Below are 16552 nucleotides of genomic sequence, written 5' to 3'. Positions count from 1 at the left end.
TACAAACAAGATTTGTTTTTAGTTTTAAACAAAAAATAAAAACCCTAAGTCATTGTGATCTCAGTCTTCTCCGTGTCATTACATAACAATAGTTATTTCTTATGCTCAGGCCAAACACTTTCGTCTTCATTGAATATTTTTTACACATCCAGTCTGTAAACAAATCCTGATTTAAGAGGTATCAAATTGACCATATCTTATGCCTCCACTGCTGCTACCCTGGTTCAAGCCACATTCAACTTTTCCTTAGATTATTTAGTAGCTTCCTATCTACCACTGACCCTATGAGGTCTGTTCTCTACCCAACAGCCCCAGTGCTCCTTTAAAAACAGAAAACAGGGAATCGTCACTCCCCTGCTCGCACCCCTTCAGTGGATTCCATCTCTCTCAAAGAAAAAGCCTCGGTCCTGTCAGTGTTATGCAAGGCCCTTTCTGTTAGCTCTCTGACCTCAGTGCCAGGTATGATCCCTGCACATTCTCGTCTGCGTTGTCTTCCTTATTTCTCTTTGAACACATCATCTGCGCTCCTGTTAGGATTTTGTAGTTTTATACTTTGCTTGAAATGCTAATCCTCCAAATATTTGTGTGCCTCACTCTGTTCATGTCTCTACTCAACTGTCACCTGTTCAGGGAAGCCTTCCTTGAACTCCTGATAAATAATAGCAGTCCCTCACCCAACAGCACTTTCTATCTCCTTTACTCAGCTTTATTTTCCTCATAGCACTTTATACCATCTAGCACGTTATGTAAATTTTTGTTGTTATTGTTGCACAGTTCAGTGCTGTATCTCTAGGGTCTAGAAAAGTAACTGATATATACTGAGTACCTGATTAATATTTGTTGTATGAATGGATACATTTCTAATATTCATAGACCTTTTCAGTTTGTAAATTTAAAGCTAAGTGAACAGGAATATAAGAGAAGGTAACAAATTATAAATATTTATAGGGTTCTCCATTTCTTCCCCTTAATTCTCTTTTAAAGAGTAAATATTCTGCTTATTAGTTTCTGGTCTCTCTTGCTGTGCAGAATCTGAGTAATGAGTTTCTTCTCATTGGCCCGAGAAGCTGAGTTGATCACAATTATAAAGTACTGTGACTAAGGAGGGTAGATAGTGAGACTGGAGTCTATGGATAGGCTCAAAAAACAGTTTTGGATTATGAATTTTGGGGCTCTGTTGGGAGAGAAGAAAATGGATGGGAGAAGTTGTGGCACACGAGACCAAGAAATTTGGGGAACAGTTTGTCTGCTTGGAGAAAATTGTAGGAAGGTGTAGGAAAATTATTTAAAAATTGTTTTGCTATGTATTAAGAGTGTACTCCCCACTTTTTTTCTCTTGTGTGTAAGGTATTTAACTCTGAAATTTTCCCGAAGTATAAATATGTTTCCTTTTAAGAGTTCTTGTAAAACTTGAATTGTGTAGAAAATAAGTGCATGGATTAAAATGTGAGAATTAGATATTTATACTTCATACAATTTTTTTCTAAGTTTATCTGGATAATTGGAAATTGACCTGCATTTAAAATTTTGTACCAGCAGTTAAATTTTGTGAACTATTATTTGCTATATGATAATATGCTTGATCTGAATAATAATGACACATTAGATCACACAACTTCTTAGAAATATGACATCTATTTCGAGTATATAGTAAAAAGGAATATACAATGTGGAAATGACTATTTTTGAGATTTTTGTACATATGAGCCCTCTCATGACTGTTGATTGAACTGGTAGAGTTACCAATTTACATGGAATATCAGTTCTTCTCTTTTAACATTGCCCAATAAATTTTTTCCTTGAATGACTTCCATCAGAGTTGCTACTTTAGAGTATAAATTAGCAAAATAGTGAACAAGAATATTGAGCAAAGAAGATATTTTGTATACCTTTTTAGTCCAAGATGGATTAACTTATTAGACATAGGACAGTGGTAATGAGACATGCTGAGAAACAGGAAATATAACTGTTTACTGGACTCGATTCTAAAACCTTTAATACTCCTGTTTTCAAGGATATTTAAGTCTGTTTCCACCATGAACATCTAAAAGCAGTAACTGTGCATGACAAATGTCACAGTAGAGGTACAAAATATGTGTTTAGAAATAGAAAAGGAAGGGCAACTGATTTTGAATCAAGGAAATGTCCTCAAAAAAGATGACATTGGAATGTGTTTAAAGAAAGACTATCAAGCTAAGGGAACCAACACAGGTAAAAACAGACAGAGACACAGAATAGGAGTATAATGTGTTCCAGGAGTCTACAGCCATGCCACCCTGAACAAGCCCAATCCCGTCTGATCTCGGAAGCTAAGCAGGGTTGGGCTGGGTTAGTACTTGGATGGGAGATCACCTAGGAAGGCCAGATGCTGTAGGCATAAAAAATAAAAAATAAGGGATTGTAAGCTGACAAGATCCTTGTAATCTGTGAGGTCAACCAAGGGTTGCCTCGCCTAAAAATATAAAATAAATAAAACAAAATAAAAATGTGTTCCAGGAATAGAGAAGATTAGAATGTGGCTAGAACATTAGGGGTGCATGGCTTGAGTAGGTAGATATGAAGGTAGGTTGATGTCTGATAGCAAAGGATCCTTTATGCAAATTAGGTTTTTTTTCTCCTGCAGGTTCTGCAGTTCCATTACAGGATTTTAAGAGGGGGAGTAATAAGATTGGCTTCATCATTGAACAAATAAAATAAACATTTTCTTTGTAGGAGCAATCATATTATACTTAACCAAACATGACTATATAGAGCAGTTTTAAAATTCAGAATTAGCAAAGTGGTTATTTTGATGAGTTGGCTTATTTTTCTTCCTAACTTCCTCTGTCAGACAGAAAGAAAAAAAAGATAAGCTAGATGCAGGATTTGTTTAAGTTTTGTATGACTGAAACAATCCCCTACACTGTTAGAAGCTGAACACACAATGCTATTGTGCTTCTGGTCTAGAATCTAGCCAGGGGAAAAATACGAGGCCTGCTGGTCTGATTTCACAGCAAGGAGTAAGGAAAGCAAATATCTAATATTCGAAGGCTGTTAAATATTAACATTTTAGGAAAATGGGATTTGTATTATTGTTTGTCTTAAAGGAGAGAGTATCAAATTAAAAAGGAATATTGGGACAAGAATAGAGGCCGTCAGCAAGCCCTTTTTAGAAAGCCACCTATGTTGTCAGATATGTTTTTTAAAATTGCTACCAGTCAAATAGAAGCATCTAGAAATCTACATCCACCTACCTGTGACCAGTACCTAAACAATGACACTATAGCAGTAAAAATTGCTCTTAGAAGGAAGTTAAATAACTTCCCCATGGTCACAAAGGAAGTAAATGATCATGTTGTAACTTTGCCCTTTCAACCTATAGTTTTTCTAATCCACCCTATTTTTTCCTAGTGAAAAAAATTCACTTCCCAGATAAGCATAGCCTTCCTTCTCACAGCAGGTTGGCCATGGACTACAGTGATAAAATTGGTGCGGTTAAAATAAACTAGCTTTCGAGATGAAGGACTGGCTGGCCCTAAGGAATTTTTCCTACTTGGTAGAGTTCATTTTCTCCATTATTGACATAGAACTAAGATTAGGTTTGAACAGTGAATGAACAGTGTCAATAAATGCAAAACGAAGTGTTGGAGGACAGTGGACTGAGAAGTGGACATCGACCAGTAATTTTAAATAGGCAATATGAAGTAGGCAGAAATAGAAATTAGTTTACAGAGTATTAGGCTGTAATGCTTTAGCTGCTGGGAATCAGGTTTAGATAAATCAAGTTCAGAAAAATAACAGAGAATTGGTTACAGAACTAATGAAAATCAGGGTCAGAAAGGATTTGCTTATGAAAAGCACGTATATTCCTTTTTGTGAAGAGAAACAGTAGCCTGTTCTGGGTTGCTTGCAATTAAGACAGTTAAAAACAATTCTGTTTGGTTTTAGCAATATCCTTTTCCAACCTTATGAAACATTGGCCAGTTTGATTTTCTCCATTCTGGGTCTGTGGATAAATTTATTGTGAATAAATGGAAAATAGTTTGGCAGTGGGTAGGAGGAAGAGAAAAAGCCAAGACTCTGTTAATTTATAAACCAGACATCTTGAGTGAATGAGTTGGCTATAGCTCTTAGGAAAAAAAAAAACAACAGCTATCTTTTGCCTTTCAAGTTCTTTTCTTACATCTGTTTTTATTTCAGAGTTTATAGAGTCAATAACATTTTTAGATTTTATTGTTTCAGAAGTCTCTTCTTTCATTGCAGAGCTTTTCATACTTATACTCCATCAGTCAGAAACAATCTCCCTATTTTGAATGATCAAGGTTCCTAATTGGTAGCTCTTCATATAAACCAGAGGATGTCTAGGTTATTTTTAGAAGAGGATTCTAAAATCAGAGAATCATACTTTACCTACCACATGGTGAGGAGGGCCTCACGCTTGACATAAAAGTATTGTCTGTGACTTAAACAGGAGTCAGTTGATGCTGTGAACCTAAATCATGTCTATTAAAATTTTATTAAGTCATCATGGTATCCCCATTTTAGGATATAATTTTGGTGGAACTTTAACAGTTTAAAAATCACAGAATTCATTTCATACACCTTCCACTGCAAATACCAATCTGTTCCAAGCCTGTTAACATGACACCAAGAATGGTGGTTCTCAACCTTGACTGCACGTTGGAATCGCCTAGGAAGCTTTAAAACACAGTGATACCTGGGCCCCATCCCCTAGAGATTGTGATTTCATTGGTTTGGGATACAGCCCAGGTATTGTAGTTTTCTTTTTTAAAGCTCCACAGGTGATTCATGGTTGAAAACCACTGACCAAGAAGCATGACCTGTTGACTCTGGTTCACATGCAGTAGATAGCTGGGGAAGATAATTTTTGCTAAAAATATTAGAAAGAGAACTGAATGAATAGCACACTAGGCATGTGGGATTTAAATCAATAAGAAACTAAAGATCATGCCCTATAACAGTGTTAATTTAACAAATAGACTCTAGAGTCAGCTGTAAGCCCAGATGTGCTTGATCAGCTGTGCCATGATGTTGCCAATGAGTTCTCTGAAACCTAGAGATTTCTGCTTGCCCAAGGTCACATTGCTAACTGGGGACAGAACTAAGACTGGTTCTGGAAAATTATAGTACTAATATACTACTGTATAGTAATATAAGAATAGTGTTATCGCGCTTCTAGCACTAATCCATGGTTCGTTGCCTTGATTATTTAGGTCAAGTTCTGCACACTGTTTCTGTAAAGGGCCAGATTATAAATATTTTAGGTTTTGCGGGCCATATGGTTTCTGTTTCCACTACTCAGCTCTGACAATTTAGTGAAAAGCATCATGCACAATATGTAAAAAAATGAATGTAGCTGTATTCCAATACAATTTTATTGACCAAATCTGGCCTGTGAGCTGTGGATTGCAGACATTCAATTCAGGTATATTTTAATCTTCCCACAGAGGGACTCATGGGCTGTAGTTTGCAGTCCTCTGATTGAGGAGTATTTTAATCTTAGTCCTGAGAGCAAATTGAGGCTCTAACTGATCCTACACAGTGCCTGGCACTTACTGATCCTGTCAGTGATCCTTGTAAGGTGCTAAATAAATGCTTGTTGAATTAATGCATCCGTGCAACTCTTAACCTTTCTTCTCTTATCTCCAGCCCACCCTTATAACTAGTCTTTCAATAGGGGGAAAAGTCAGCATATATTTCAGCTATGGAGAAGAAATGCACCTTGGTTCTTAGACGTCTGTAGCAGGTTATATAATTGCTGGATTCGGTAGAGCTCTTGAAGCGAATAGAGATTTAATTTGCTTTGAGGACATTTGTTATTGTCCTAATTTCCTAGAGCAAATTCTAAGCCTTTATTTAAAAACTCAAAAGTATTTCTTAAACTTGTGTTTGTGACTAGGGTTTTGTTAATGATGTAAAGAGTATTTGTAGTCTCTCAAAACAATACTTCAATTGATTTGATTTTAAGATCACTATTGTGCTTGTACGTAGTGAGTGGAGTCTTTGGCAAAACAGAGAAAATACTGGTGGGTCCTCACAGCTCTAGAGATACTGGAAATGCAACTCCAGATCACAAGCCCATTTCCAGTGCAAAACACAGCGGGCCTGACAACAGTTGTAGTGGAAAAAGCATTGACCTTGAAATCAAAAGCCATGGTGTGACTCTTGGCTTTACCCCATTATCAACCTTACTTTCCTCAACTATAATATGTGGATAGCTGTCCTACATACCTTTTATGGATGCTGAAGGTGAAATGTGGTATGATCTATGTGAAAGTGCCTCATGAGGACTTTTCTGACCTCTTCTTGAAGAGGTCTGGGTTAAGCTGAGCAGGACCGACAGCCGTGTGCAGAGCTAACTAGGACCAGACTAGCATGGAGTGAACCTATGGGAACATGCCCATTGGTTTCTGGAGAGAATGTGTAAGAGTCTATAATGGAGAGGCCCTATTGGCCTCAGTAGAGCAAGGAGATCAGAAATCTGAAGAACGAAGAACAAGCAAGCAGATTCATAGCTGAGAAGAGGCAAGGAAGTCTGGAAGTCTGGATCTCTGCCTTGATCTGTTTAGTTACCCCAAATCCAGATTCACATCTTTATCCCATATTTCTTAAATTGGATTTGTGTGTGTGTGTGTCATCTTGGGTATTTTGAAGCTTTTGGTTGCTTAGTATTGGCTGAAATAGAGGCATAGGGTCAGGGCAAATAGCTGTAATATTCGAATCACTTGGTTACCTGCTGAGTAAAAGCCAAAGGATTATGAGTTAGAGTCCCTGTCCAGAGATACTTACGAACTATACGTAGATGTGACATCAAATATCAGCCTCATCCCTTAACACCACTTCGGTTTACTCTTCTTTATAATGGACATAAAAATGTTTGCCTTACTTTATCTTATAGGATTTTTGAGAGGAGCAAATAGTTACATGCTTGGCACAGAATAAACAAATGTCATTAGATTGTATTACTACCATCATTACTAATAGTAATAAGAACATTAGTAGTGTTTGCAAGCAAATTTGTTGTTAATAGTGTAAGTTTTGCAGCATTGTGGAATCCCAAGTTATGATTATTAATATTTTGGGGACATTCAGGATAAATATTTTTGGGTATATGTAACTCAAGGACATGTCTCTTAGGGTCTGTGTATCCCTGTTTGAAGCTTGCACTGCACTGTGTTTATACAAACTTCTCTTGGTGTCTACAGAACAAATCTGTTGAGAAAAGGCAATTTTGAAAACTAGTTGTTTTTCCCTGTTCTGCTATCCTGTTGGTATATGGGTTATAAGTCTTCAGAAGGAAGTCAAGCTTCTTATCAAATAAAGTGTTTTTTGTTGTTGTTGTTGTTGTTTTTGCCTGATTTTGGGGTTTAAACCCACAGAGGTCACAGAGCAAAGGAACAGTTATGTCTGTTTGAGACTCTGCAGAATGAAAGGCCAGTGATGTGCTTTTACATTCAGAGTGTTTAATTTCTTAAAACAATATTTCAATTCATTTGGATTTAAGATCGCTATAATACTTGTAGTGGTCAGTGGAGCCCTTGGCAAAAGGGAGCAAATACATACATTCTTAAAATACTTGTCTCAATGAAATAAAACTGCCTGCATTATTCACACATGACTCTTCTCTGCATTGTTAATTATTTATAATACCTCACATTTCATTTTATAATCACTTTAAGAAGTCCCCTTGGAGATTTTTCTGTGTTACAGAGTTGTATGCCTCCAAGTCTGCTAGGCTGTGGATTTGCAGCTGAGAGGAGGAGGGAGGTAGAGAGGACAGAGAGACAGTGGACTGGCAGAATTATAGAATGCGATTTCACCTGACTTTTTTAAGCCAAAGGCTATTTCAGTTTTAGGCTTCACAAGCGGAACCCAAGCGTTCTGGGCCTGCCCCTGGTGCAGCTTTTGTGGCCAGCGCATTGTGGGATTGTGAAGCCTCAAAGCTGGGTGCAGCAGGGTCACGTCCAAAATCCAAGGGCAGGTCAGAGTTTTGGTTCATATTTGAGATCCAGGGTCATGAGGGCAGCCAAGGTGATTATCGGAAAGTCAGGAGCAAGAAGCCAGTAATGGAAATGGCGAAGTGTGGGAAATAGCCAAAGCAATAGCTGACAGGACGTGGGAAGGAGTCCCGAGGGGCGCCTTTTCCCAAAATGTGTTCCAAGACACACTAGCTCCACGAGATATTGACTTGTACTTAATCCATGATGGAAAGGTTTCCTGGCCACACACTGAGTTCAAAGTTAAAAAGGTTTTTCTACTACAGGGCTTTTCACAGCCTCTAATATGCTCACTGGCATCTTGAGTGTAGAAGATGAAACTGTAAATTTGGCAGGTTACATCTTTCATATAGAATCATGATCCTTTGTGGCGGGGGAGGTGGATGGGGAAGATGAGGGATCCTATTGCTAGTAGTTCTCTGTTTCACAGAACACACTTTGGCAGAAGTTTCCCTAGGGCATGTGGCGTGAGCTGTGAAGATTGTTGAATTAATGCATCCGTGCAACTCTTCAATAGGGGGAAAAGTCAGCATATATTTCAGTGTGTGACTTTTCACCTGGGCTCTTTAACGGGCTGCTCTGAACTCTGCGTAGTCCTGAAGGAACCAGCCAACACCCAAAAACTGTTCTTCAGGATCTTAGTAGGTGCTTTTTTCTCTCTCCAGCGTAATCATTTAACTGATATTTGTTACTACTATAAGTAAAATTAAGGATATCAGTTCTTACAGAAAGAAGGAGAAGTAATTTAATCCACAATTACTAAGACAGCCTGCCCGCACCCCCCCACCCCCAAAAGTCAGAACCTCTGTACAGTTGGCTCTGCATCAGGCAAATAGGCTTTTCCATCCTCCATTAAAAGGCAATGGACTGATATTGTAAAGAAAATACCAAAGGGAATATATCTGAAAACTTGAATAATGTGATTGAAAAATGGAGCTGATAGAGTGTTTAGGGATGGCTGAACCTAATGAATAGCAGGGCAAATTGTTCATTCTAGACAGTCTCACAGGCTCCTGAAACTTACCATATACAAAGCTGTTCTTGCATTCTTAAAGTGAAAGGTACTGTTTCCATGTCATGTTAGTCAGATGCCTAAGTAAGCATCATTCTTTATTACTTTCTATCCCTCCCTCAGCCAGTCCTCTACCAACTTTCACCTCAGTATGTTCCATAGCCATTTCTCCTTGTTACCTTTAGCCATTACCACAGTGCAGGTTCTTCCCCTGTGCGTGAACTGGTACAGTTGCTTCTAACCACAGTTAGCAAGGAGTGGTGGTGGGAGGGGAAGGTGGGTGTTCCACATACCTATGGAACTGTACATCTCATTCCCCCTTTAAACCATGAATTACATGAGGGTGAGGATTATGTCTTATTTGTCCTCCTGTCCTCAATAATTAGAGTACCTGGCACTTTTAATTAAAGAGTTATCACTCAATACGTTTAAGTAGGAACAACAACAACAACAACAACAAACAGTGGAATCAAGTAGACGTTTGATAGGTTTTATTACTCTCTTTGCAGTTGATTATTAGCTATCCTCAGTCCTTACAGGACAGCATGTACTTTGGAGAAGTATAAAGATGAGAGCTCTTAAAATTAAATACTGAGTTTCTTTAAGAGGTCATAAACACTTAAATGTGCTTTTCTGGAAATGACTCATTGTCAAAACCAGTAATTGTGATTAATATCAAATGAAGAAATGTCAAATGGAGGAAAAATGAAAAAAGCTTCTTGATTCCAAGACACATATTTACAGTCATGGTATAAAGAGTGAACAATATGATTAAATCATTTTGGGATTAAACTTCAGTGAATTCTCCCAATGTCAGACGTCATTTTTTTATTACTAACATTGTTGTCACCTTTAGTGAATATGAGATTCATGGTTGATGGACCAGGCCATATACTTATAAATAATGGAAAGTCAATCAGTCACCCAGCTAGTAAATGGAAAAGCCAGGATTTGAACCTAGGCAAATAAAATGATAGTTATATAACTGAGGTGCACTGAAGAATGTTTAAATTGCTGTAAGGGTATATTTAGTACTTAGTAATATACAATAACTAGTACAGTTGGCATAGAAACAGCCAGATGACATGCTTCTGGAGATCAAGGAAAGCTGTGTAGGTGTGCATGTGCATAGCATCTGAGCTGCCCTTTTGATACAGATGGTCATATCAGGGAAATCTAACATTAGTTATCAGGTCCATGTGCACAGTAACATACCTAGAGATCTTTGTGGTATATTTATTGATATCAAAGCTTAAAACTCATGAATTTTAGGTTCTGGCAAAAGTGTGATGGCTTCAAAACCCAGCAGTTATTTGATTGCATGAATAGGCAGCTTCTCAGAGACATTTCTCATCACTGGCACAACAGTAACACAGAGTGTTTCCATAAATTTAAGATCCAGTTTCTCCCACTTAGTTATGCTTATCAGTAGAAGGAACCAAGAAAATGGGTGTTGCTATAAATTAGAAACAATGTATCAGATAAAGCACAGCAGGCTATGAACCTCCAACTCAAAGATGTCAACTAGAGCCACCCTTTGCAAGTAAACACAGAGAAACACATGTAATTGTTTGTGGTTTTTCTCAACCCCCACCTTCCACTCTAGCCATGGCTACAGAGTAATTTTTGTGCTTTTAATAGCAAGAATTTTTTGTAATCTTGACTAACATTCTTAGTTGAATGTAGCCAAACGGGGAACCTCAGTTAGTGTGCATGGTTGGGGGTGGGAAAGCTACCTCCGGTTCCCTTCCCAACTTGGAGATTCTGGAGGCAGTTCAGTCTCCAACTAAAATAACACCAAACCAAGGCACAGCAGAACACATTGACTAAGCCGGTCCCAGTACCAATCCAGATGTCATCATGGAAAGTACACTTTTAACAACTTTCTATGCAGGGATTCATGGTACATAACAAACGGTCACCCTGATAGTGAAGAGCAGGGGTTCAGACCCCTAGAGCCCACGTTCAAATGGTAGTGATATATGTAGTCTCCAACATAACAGGCATTATGGCCATGGATCTCATCTGTGAGCACCTACTCAAAACTGGAAGTCTGACAAGCTTAGTGAAAGGTGTTTCAGTTTAACCAACGGAATTCAAACTTTTAAGGGACCACAGACATAAGCATTCTTTAGAAATTGTGTTGTTATCCTTTTCATCTCTTCTGGGTAGCAAAAAAAATTCATTCAGTAAATAATTGTGGAGCATGTTTCATATTTCAAGGAAAATAAATATTTTTAGTTTGTAAACAAATTATTTTTGTGCTTTTAGAGGCTGCACATTTCTTTTATCTCATTGCATACATACACATGTTGCATTTGCTTAAGAATGACATAATAGTAACAATTACCTTCTTATGCATTATATTGGTGCCATTCCACTGTGGAACCTTTAAAAATGTTAAATATCTGTAGTTTCCTACTTTCAAGGCTTATTTTGATTTCATATTGCTTTTGAACTTTAAAGATCTCCAGCAATTTGCTTTTCCTGACAGTTTAACATTCCGTAATTTTAGGTAGCATCAGAGGATGAATCTGAAACATTGGCAGCCTATAGTGCATTTTAGTTAGTGACTCTAGTACTTGTAAATAAAATTACAGATTATAATAAATGTTAACATTTCAGTTGCTGGGATTTTTGGCTGCTGCTGTTTTTGTCAAGACAAACATCTGGATCCCGTAATTCCAGATGTCTAGAAATCTGCTGGGTTGTAAGGAAGATTACTTGAGTACAAGTTTTTTTCTAGATATTTAGAATTTGTGTATAAATAACCTTGAATGTTTCAAAATTTTGATAAGAATGGAAATGTTTAGAATTTTATATAGAATGGGCTCTAAAATAGCTACATATTTTGTTATTGTTGGAATTTAGAAAACATCTCTCATGAAATAGCAACCAAGAATGAAGACAAATGAAGAGGAACTTGCCTCAGGTACCTAGAATTCATTTGTTCAACAAATATTTGTTGAGCATCTGCCTACACATGACAGTGATGCCACTGGGGTACATCAGAAAACAAAGATCATTGCCTTCTCAGAGCCTACATTCTAACCAGGGGAGACAGACAATAAACAACAAACAAAATAATGTAGCCTGTTAGACAGCGATAAGTGCTTTAGGGAAAAAAAAATCTGTAAAATATGATGAGTAGCACTTATATTAGATAGAGTTGGCAGGGTAGCTCATATTGACAATAGCTAGACCTAAGGCCCTATGGTATGTGTGGCCCATTTGAGGAACAGCAAAGAGACTAGAGTGATTGAGTGGAGTGAGCAATGGGGCAATACTGACACTGAGGTCATCGGTAGGAGGACTAAGACCAGGTCACGCAGAGCCTGCAGCTGCTGTAAAAGAGCTGAGTTTTCACTCTTAGTGAAATGTAAAGCCATTGGAAAATTTTAAACACAGGGGTGACATGATCTGACTTGGGTTATAAAATGGATCTCTCTGGTCCTGGTTGAAAATATGGACTGTACCGGGAGCAAGGGTAGGAACAGGGAGACCAGGTGGAGAGTCTTGCTGAGATCCAGTTAAAGATTGTGGTCATTTATGCCAAAATAATAGCAGTGGAGGTGGTGTGGTAGATGGTAGAGTGAACAGAATTTCTCGATGAATAGGATGTGGAGTATGAGGATGCTTGTCACCCTAAGCATAGATGAAATTGCCATTAACTGAGATGGAGAAGACTGTGAAGGCAGTTGGTTTTGGGTGAGAGTTGGGAGATGAGGAACTTAGATTTGGATATGCTGAGTGTGTGATAGCTCTTAGACATCCTAGTAGAGATGCTTGTTTAATTTTAAAAATTTAAATATGTTAAAAATGCATAGCAAAGTTGACCAGCTTAACCATTTTCAGTGTGTAGTTCATTGGCATTAAGTACATTCACATTGTTGTGCTGTCATGACAACTGTCCATCCACAGAACTCTTTTCATCTTGCAAAGCTGAAACTCTGTACCCATTAAACAATAACTTCCCATTCTCACATCCCCCCAGTCTCTGGCAACTACCATCCTACTTTTGTCTCTGATTTTGACTACTCTATGTACCTCATATATGTAGAATTTTACAGTATTTTTATTTTTTTTAACTGGCTTGTTTCACTTAGCCTCATAGACTTGAGGTCAACCATGTTGTAGCATTCATCAGAATTTCCTTCCTCTTTAAGGCTGAATAATATTTCATTGCACATATATGCCCAGTTTGAGGAGTATTCTACAAAATGCTTGACCTTTAAAAGTGCCAAGATCATGCAAGACGAACAAAGACTGAGTGACTCACAGATCGGAGTACACTGAGTGAGACAATAAAAACTAAATGCAGCATGATGTCTTGGATTGGATCTTGTAACAGAAAAAGGATGTTTATGAAAAAATTGGTGACATCTGAATGAAATCAGCGGTTTAGTATTGTATCAATATTAAATTCTTAGTTTTGATAAATATACCTTAGTTTTTAAGAGCCTAAATTCTGGAACCTGAGTATAGTAGCTCTTTTGTAACTTTAAAATTATTTCAGAATAAAGTTGTTTTATTTTTTTAAGGTATCACTTTACTTCTGGACAATGTACTACTGAAAAGATTATTTTAAAAGAAAACTACTTCTGTGTTCTTAAATCCAAGAGATCCCCTTGTCCCAACGGGTGGAATCCATTGAGATCTTCTGGGCTAGAGACTTGGTGCAGTTGGGCGAGAAGTTATGAATGGGTGAGGCAGTATGGACATAAAAAATGTGATCTGAGGTCTTGGATACCATGGCAAGAGATCAGGCTTGAAGAATCAGAGAACTGAGTGGGCCTTGCTTTGGAATGGATGCCCAAAGAGTAACTTCAACTTTAAAATGTGAAAGAGCTATTCAATGATGATTTGGTGAAACATAACAGCCCAACATTAAAGTTTTGCAAATAGGAAACAAAATCACCCTAAACCAGTCAGGTTTTATCTGCCACTCATAAGTGTCCTGCAAAAGAAGACAGATAAATAAAAGTTAAGCCGTAAGGGCAGTTGGAACAGGGGGCCTCCAGTTGGAACAGGGGGCCTTATGCAGTCAAAGGTGAGGCTGGATTATTTGAGAGTATTTTAGAATATCTGAGGAGCCCCTATGGTTAGCATATGTCTAGACATTCCAGTGAGTAACCCCAAGACAGAAGAATTCAAAATGATTAGGACCAGTGGCTGAAAAGATGACTATTTCTCAAAAAAAGACAGTATATAATTAAGACTCCTTCCCCAATGTGAACATAATGTAACTAGTTGTATCTGTGTCCAAGATAACTGTTTAATCACTCCTTCTGGTTTTTCTTGGTAAATTGGAATCTGAAAGCTTGTATAGTTAATATAAATTTTCTTGAACGGGTGGATCATCTGGATACAATTTTGATTTCAATTCCCTGTTTTGCAACTGGCACCCAAATAAGGATTGTCTGCAAATGTGAGTAGGCTGAGTCAGTCATAAACAAGCAAAAAGAAGTTTAACTTTTTATTGCTAGTATCTAAGCTGTTAGGAGATGAAGTATTTAATGAAATAGTGCATCTTTTAGGCAATCTTCCTTTATCTTGATGTGTTTGGCCTAGACCAGTGTTCAGCTAACTTTTCCTATAAAAGGCCAGATAGTAAATATTTTTAGCTTTGCAGCCATATATAGTCTCTGTTCAACATATTTGTCATCACTTTAAAAAAAACCTTTAAGAATGTGTTTTCTGTCTTTTACCCTATTTTCAGGCTTTGTGATATTGGCTAAAGTTTGGAGACTGATTTTAAACACCGATCTGAAATTAAGTTTCTGGCTATAGATTCATTGTTATGAGCAAAAGATTTGTAATTGTGACTTTAATGGATTTATAAGAAAATGGATTTATAGTTGACCTCTTACTGAAGGCTTTTCAGCACATTCATGTGAGATATTCGCTCATAAATGACACTTGTAAAACCCACCATTACTTGAAAGTTTGCTCTCCAGAAATTAAGTACCTAGTTTTCAATTTCATATTGTTATTCATTTAAGACATGCTTTGTTTCTAAATAGGCTAGTTATTAAAGTCGTTTCGTCTTTTAATAGCAACAGCGATCTGTTTTTTAAGGTTCAATTTAATAATTTGTTTCCTCATTTAACCTATTAGCTGCCGACTTTTTATAGTTTTGTTGCTTTAAATTGCCTCTAAAGCTGCTTTCTTGCTTTCACAGTGTCTCATTTTTTTGTAGTCACAGGAGAGTGCCTCTGATTTGTAGTGGGGCTGTGGTTTTTCACTGTTTCTGCCCCAAGGCTGTCCTTCACTAGACCCCAGCAGGTGCCCTATGGGATTACTAAACCGTTCCTAGGATCACTGTGGAGCAAACACCCTCATGCCCCTAAAAAGGCTTTAAGTGGTTTGATCATATGCAGTAGATTTTAGGGATGTATTTTGCCTAATTCACACAGTTTTTCCAAGAAAGAAGATAATATCACACATTTAAAAATTTGAACTTATTTTTCTTCTGTTTATAATTTTAATAATATCCTGTCAAATAATCTTCCATAAATCTTTGCCAAGATTTTGGCAAAATAATGCTTACTCCAGCTGGCAGCCCATTTTAGCAGAATGGTGTCATTTATTTCATTTGTTTTAGCACTGGGTCTCTAATAACTTCTTAGACAATATTTGAAACTGTTAATATCTTTTCAAATTTCTTTTATCAAGACAAATTTTAAGGAGAGCACAGAAAATAAAGCAGTAGTGTGGTGTTTAATCAATATTATTTAATATTCAATTGAACTAAAAGGGAATTGTTTTAGTCAATAGACTAGTTGATTAGGTTTTATTAGCTTTTCTTGTTTTAAATAATAAAGGCGTTTTATCTCTAATAGTTCTTTTTATAGATATTTGAATTCTGTGAAAACGAAACTCTTTGTTTTTTAAGCAAATCATAGTTTCTTAAATGGCATGCTTTTATTTAGTGGTAGAAATTTTATTTTCTCCTAAGCAAGGTCCAGACTGTTGTTAATATCACCATGTCAACTAGAAGAAACGGAAATTTAATATGCGTATAAAGAGAAAACATTGGCATGTGATTTCTTAAAAAGTCTCTGAAATTCAACATTTAACTTATGTCAGAAACAAAAAATAGACCTATTCTCCATCTATCTATCATGATGTATTGTAATGTTTTAAAGCATATTTGGGGCTTTTGAGTTGTAAATATGTGACAGTGTTATCCATATAATCTCACATTTTTTTTTTTTCTTTTAGAAAACATAGATATTCATTTATATATATTGGAATCTGAGTAAGCTAGTAAGTGAGAGTGGTGTGTTTATTTATTCCTTTCTAATTGAGCTATTCTCATAGAGTCTTTAGGTCAGCTGCCATGTTAGTGCTTTCCTGCTTTGTTCTTTTGAGTTGCTCACTGACTGAATGCTGGAAAGGAATGTTTTTAACAGATTAGTGCTGGGGCCCTCTGGTCCTCTCCTTACCCTGCTTGGTCTGCATCATAGCAGCTGCCTTCTGCCCTTTCTGTGGCCCTGCAAGGAAGGGGGAGAGAGAGAGAGAGAGAGAGAGAGAGAGAGAG

The 16552-nt window shown here is 37.2% G+C and overlaps 1 protein-coding gene and 1 pseudogene across 4 annotated transcripts in view; both read left to right on the top strand.

The window, feature by feature from the left end:
- FGD4 (FYVE, RhoGEF and PH domain containing 4) overlaps positions 1-16552 on the top strand; it is a 169196-nt gene that overhangs the window by 98291 nt on the left and 54353 nt on the right. The gene's annotated exons all lie outside the window — the stretch shown is intronic.
- On the top strand, positions 2259-2377 carry LOC120618823 (uncharacterized; annotated as a pseudogene).

Source organism: Pteropus medius, unplaced genomic scaffold, assembly GCF_902729225.1.
Source record: "Pteropus medius unplaced genomic scaffold, Ma_sr-lr_union100, whole genome shotgun sequence".
Taxonomy (NCBI): domain Eukaryota; kingdom Metazoa; phylum Chordata; class Mammalia; order Chiroptera; family Pteropodidae; genus Pteropus; species Pteropus medius.
This window is presented reverse-complemented; position numbering and strand designations above follow the sequence as displayed.